Source organism: Camellia sinensis, chromosome 10 (assembly GCF_055761805.1).
Source record: "Camellia sinensis isolate YWXY chromosome 10, ASM5576180v1, whole genome shotgun sequence".
Classification (NCBI taxonomy): Eukaryota; Viridiplantae; Streptophyta; class Magnoliopsida; order Ericales; family Theaceae; genus Camellia; species Camellia sinensis.
The window spans coordinates 90,243,782-90,250,436 of NC_138970.1; positions in this window are offsets into that span (position 1 = coordinate 90,243,782).

Consider the following 6,655-nt stretch of genomic DNA (forward strand, 5'->3'; position numbering starts at 1 on the left):
TAGTCAGAGGAGACTTGTTCCTTTCTTTTTGTGCTTGGCAAATTTGTATTGCATGCAGGGTAGTTCCACTTTTTTTTTCTTTTTTGGGGGAAAAAAAAAAAAAAATTAGAGGTTTCTAATAATATAGGAATAAGTCACCCAACACATTAAGGAATTGGTTGGATTTTTTTCAAGTTCAAACATGAATTTGAGAAAATTTTGAGGGCTTAGAGCATCTCCAACGGTAGTAGGCATTTTACCTATCTGAATATTACTATAAAGTATATATTTTATTTTGCCTATCAACTGTTTTATGTTTTTACTCCAACCATGCTCTTTATTTTAGCTATTTATCCAAATACTATTAATTTTATAGAATGCCACGTCAACAACAAAGATGGAGGGAAATGATCCTAATGAATGAATACATTTTGCCTAGCGTTGAAGGCTAGCTACATGTAGCTAGTGAATATGAGTTGAGGCAAAATGCCTAATCATATGCCTAGTGCATTGGAATTGAAAAAAGTGAATCACACTAGGCATTTTAACTAACAAGTATTATATGCCTAGTGCATTGGAGATGCTCTGGGTGCTATTTCGATAATTTGAACTGTTTATTTTTGTAAAACTCTCAGTGTATATCATCTATGGAAAAAGTTCGGTCAATTTGATAATCGTAATTTTTTTATTTTATAATATTTCCTCAAAAAAATAGACAAATAAGTATGTTTTTTGAAATAAATTTTTTTTTTTTTAAACAAACACAATAAAATGAAAATGTTATGATTATTGGATCGATTTAATTTTTTTTTTTTATGAATAATATATACGAAGTATCTTACAAATTGAATAATTTTAATAATTAAAATGAGACCAGTAGTGGACCCTACAGACTCTTAAAATTCTCTCAAGTTTAAATTTCAACTTCAAATAACTCAATCCTAAACGAATTGTAGAATTGGACAACACATAATATTTATGAAATGAACTGATAATTTATTTATTTTTAAATAGACCCACAAATAAATTTTCTAAAATCATGTAAATGTATTTCATTTGTAGTTCAATGATTGATTCCAATGTTAATTGGAGAATTGATAACATTAAAGTCACAAAGTGCCTGTTTGGAATTTGTTTGTTTGTTTGTTTTTTTTTTTTTTTTTGTGATTTTTTTGGTGGTTTATTTTTGTCTTTAGTGAATTTCTTATATTTTTTTAATTTTTTTTTGTTCTTTTAAATTCTACAAGACGTGATGAACCGAAAAATTAAATAATTCTAAAAAAAGTTTTAAAAAGACAAAAATCAGCAAAAGTAGTGAACTTTTTTTTTTAATACTTATTTTAGCATTTTCAATTTTTTTTTTTTTTAGAATTTTCAAAAAGAAATTACCTTTTAGATTTGTCTACACAAGACGGACAAAGAAAGAAAAAAAATTTGACATACTTTTTAAAAAATTACTAAAAATAAAAATTTGAAAAATTGGGTGGCTTATTTGGGAGTTACTGATGTGTTGATAATACAAGATATAATATCTAAATTAAATAATAAAAAAAAGGGTTTGTCTTTCCTCAAGTTGTCATCTCAACTTGAGACAATAATTGAGTTTGGTAAGCCCATTTTGAAATTGAATTCATTGATTTCATTTTTTGAACTCGTTGAGTAGAATATTCATGTAAAAAATCAAAATGATTGAACATCGATAACTATATATTTAAATCATATTTGTTTTAAAAAAATAGATAACAAATATAATTTTAAGAATAATTATCCATTTTTTGTAACACAATTTTTGTTTAAACATATAGTTAGTGATATCCAATCGTATTGATTTTTTGCATGAATATTCTACTTAACGAGTCCTAAAAAGTAAACGGTTAGGATCATCAAAATGAGACCTATAGTGGGCTTCATAGGCCACTCAATTTATCTTATATTGATATGTGAATATGGGAGTAACTTACTGCAATGCTGAATAATACTACACAAATACTAGATTTTTGAAAAATTGGAACCTTCACAATTACTACAACAAATTAAAATTTTAGAGATAAAAATTTAGGAACAAAATTATTTTTTAAAGATAAGATAGTTTAGTTGTCAAAGGTCTCATTATTATACTATTAGCGATGAAATTGTACAATTAATAATAAATTACTATTTTTTTGGAATCAAATCTTTTGTCTAAAGAGCTAAACCTTTTAGCCCCAAATTATTTTATATCTAAAAGTACATTTGTGCACTTATTTAATGTACCTAATCAAAGCCTTAAAAGAAAAAAAAAATTACAAGTGATCTAAGTTTAGATTGGGTGCAATTTGGACAAGTTTAACATGAGAAATTTGTACCCAATCCAAAAAAATTTAGGAAATGGGCAAAATATTTTTGAATTTAGTATGAATTTGGACAGAAATTTAGAGGCCCGAATTAAATTTGGGTGGGCTTGGATAAAGACATCAAGCAACCCGAACAACCTGAAACCCGAATTGTATATATAAATATAAAAATATTAAATATATATAAATTATTAGTTGTTGGATGATATTAAAGTAATTTAGATTGTTAGATAATATTGAATACACACAAGTAACACAGCACAAAATCTTAATTTATTTTTATTTTTATTTTTTCACTCATAAATTGTAAAGACAACCATAGCAGCATCTCTCTTACATTATATAAATTATTTATTTTGATATTATTAACGATTTTATATAAAAACAAATGTAAACAGAGTTTAATTTTAACAAATTGAATAACTTAGTTGCACTAAAAAAAATTATGTGCAATTCGGACAATTCGGGTTTAACTCGAGTTGGGCAAACAAACTCGGGTTATAATTCGGGCTTGAGCGACTCTCAACACAACTTGAGTTAGGCTTGGACAACCTCTTACCCAGCCCGAACCCTCTCGAGTTGCAGCCCTAACTTTAGAGGGGGACTTATTGACTGGTCTTATTGAGAAGAGTTATTTACCTATAAATTCTGTTCATTTTTTCACCTATCAATATCCCTAAAATACCTTTCTTTCACTTTCTTCATCCCTATTATCAACACTTTCCTCCTCTACCAACAACTATCACCAGTCACCGGTGATTATTGTTTTGACAAAAATAACACCTATCACCACTACATCACTACAACCACCACCTCCACCACTCAATCACTCATTTATATTTAAACACACATACACACACTCACTGTTATTTACTCACAAAAATACAACCACATAGACATATATAACACAAACTAATCTAATAAATTTATTAGAAACACATTCAGTGATAAATTTATCACTAAAAAAAATCACTAATAAATTCATTAGTAATTCTTTACTGATCAATTTCTAAAAAAGTTACAAATAAATTTGATTCACTCACTCTTATTTATATTCACTCATTTACTTATAAGAATCTACCATACTCTCACATATACGCAGGAAACAATAGAGACGGATAAATTTATCACTGAGAAAAAAAAAATGAATCCATTATAGATCAATATAAAATCAACAAAAAAATTAAAGATACATTCAATGATAAATTTATCACTGATAGAATTCTTCAAACATTAATTTATAAGAAATTAATAGATCTGTAAAAGAAGAAGGGCGAGATCTGAAAAATCCAAAAAAAAACAAAAAAAAATTGTTAAAACTCAAATTAAATCCAAACAAAACCAAAAAATAAAAAATATCTTTGATAGGAAAGATTTATCGTATTTTGGCATGATTCTCAAAATTGTTTCTGGTGGATCTTTAATGATGGAGTGTAGATCGAAGACAGTGGTACTACATGCACCAATTGGTGTACTAATTACTGTACCAATTTATGCTATGACATTGTCACTTTAAAACTATGAACCCTAACCATTATACAAATTACGAAAACCCAAAGTCTCCAAAGTTATGTCACATTATCCGTTCATACACTGATTGGTATATCAATTAGTGCATATAGATTTATTCAGATCGGAGATAATGAGGTGTAGGTTGGTGATGGTAGAATATAAATTGAGAATATAGAGTGTAGATCGGTGACGATACAACTGGTTGATGCACAACGGTGGTAGATCGGTAGCAGTGGAGTGTAGATTGAAGATAGTAGAGTATTGTTCGACAACGGTGGAGATAGTTGGTGAAGGTGGTAGACAATGGCAGTGGTGGTGGTGAATAGTGAATGTAGTGGTGGTGCATAGTGGAGTAAAGTTCTCAAATTATAGATAGATAGAGAAGAAAAGTGAGAGAGAGAAAGAGACCTAGAAATGTAATGCCCCAACTTTTATTACTCGAATCCAATACCATATCCTTTTTATTATTACGAACTTCAATGATATCATACACGTGGCACACAGGCAAATAAATAAATGATGGCACTCTCTCTATAAAGTATTGATGATATATAAACAAAATCTTATATAATGTCCCTAGGCTTACATTGAATAACGATAAACGAATATACAATAAATGGCATCCAGCCAACAATTAAAAGGTCCAGTGGCCAACAATTAAATAAGAGACTTCAAGTCCGAACAATCCCTCCAACCACATACTTGAAAAGTTTGACGACATGTGGGGTGGGCACAAAGTCCAGTAAAGATTTCATATGATCATAAACAATAACGACATACAGATATTTATGATCATGAATGCATCAAGACATAATGCATAGATAATGGTATACATATATAAGTACATTTTCTCCCAAAAACATCCATTTGACACTACAAGGTGTAAAACCACATGTTCTCTTTCCAATTATTCCATTTAGTTCCAAAAGCATTTTCCACAACACAATCTTTACCCATTAAACGTCCATGCTAATATAAAAAAATTTAATCTCCACACTTGTTTCGAAAACACACTATTTCAACTCCACACTTGTTTCGAAAACTCACTCTCATAAACATACCACCCAAACTCACCCACTACACACGCTTATAGAATAATACACCCAATACTTCCCCTGGCCATAGGCCCAAGCGTAAGGCACACCCATAATAGATAAATAGATATTTCTAAATACAAATAACTGAATGTAATACATACTTTCATTTCCACTTCTACCGACATACAACACGAATGGCAAATGACACAACCTACATAACGCTTTACTGGCCTCACCCGATGGGGAACGACTCCAAGGTCACACTTTACCGAGCATAAACGGAAGGGAGATGATCCTATCATAAGGCGCCATGCTTTACCAGCTCAACCAGAGAGAAACAGACCTCCATTCACACTTTATTGAGCGCCAAAAGGGAGAGGAACCTCTATCAAGGCATTACACTTTACCCCCCCCCAAACAACATCACAATAATAACACAACGTGCTAAACTATATAAATACCGGATAAGGGTAGTACATACACATAATCTATTCAACAACAACAATGTCATCCTCCACCGATGACTAAAGAAAAAAACTCTAAACAGATAAATAAATGACTCTCATGAATTCAATCCACAATCCCAAAACACCAACATTTCTGTTAAAAAAAACCATTTCAAACCACATTTTCCCATTTATTTTTATGAAAATATTTATAATCACATTTTATTTTCAAAGCCCAAATTCATTGTTCCAAATTCTCAATACCTCCAACCCTTTTGTTTCTTTTACCAGAATCCAATTCATGATACACAATCACAACTCAATTCAACTCAGCATTAATCCAAAACAATCACAATACTCTATTGACTCCATATTAGCAACTAAAATCTCTAATTCAATCACATAACCCATAACCCAACTATTACTCAACTTTACTCCCTGTTAAGCCACTAATATTAAATTAGAATTTTTCACCACTCTCAACAGCAACACACTTAGCTATCTCCCAAATCACCAAAACAACCAAAAAACATACAAACTCAACTTATGAACTTCAAACTCCTAAACCCCTTTTTATGCTCTTTAGAAAAATCTCTCAACAACATACTTTTAAATGTAAGAAAAACTACCACATATATATATATAACGAGGTATTGAAAAGGAGCAAATAAATCCCTACCTCTTGAAGCGAAGAGGAGACAACCCAAAAATCACCGACAATAAAATGATGATCCGCTCAAATTAAATAGCAGGCCTTGCTGAGCTCTACATTTCCAAGCTTGAAAGCTTGAAAAGACCAAAAATGGCGGAAAGGGGCGAGAGAGAAGAAGATAAAACTCAAAAATGAGATATTTTCAATTTTTGACACCTTTTATAGGTAAACAGACTGTGGGTGCGAATGTCACACCGCAACTGTGATGAATGAGACAAGACTGGAGCGGACGCGACCAAGATGTTCACGAGCGTGACTACCCTGTTCACGAGCCACAATTGTGGGCCACACACCCTCCTCCCAACCAACAACCTGAAGGCCAAAATGGTCGCGACCTAGTCTCAACCCACTTACAGGTGCAACCACCCTTTACAAATCGCGAGGGCAAGCAAAACTATCGCGAACGTGACCTACCTAGACCAGAACACCTAGGCTGCTATTCTGAAGTTAGCCCGAGAACATCAAAGGTCCAAACCACTCAAAAACAAACCGATACACTCGGACAACCCTGTGCCCCAACAAAACAATAAAATAGGTCAAATTTTCTGATCCAAGCCACTACAAGAAAATTATAGAGACATAAGAGAAGATGAATAAAATATTTAATGAGGGCATTAAAGGCATTTTAAGGATTTA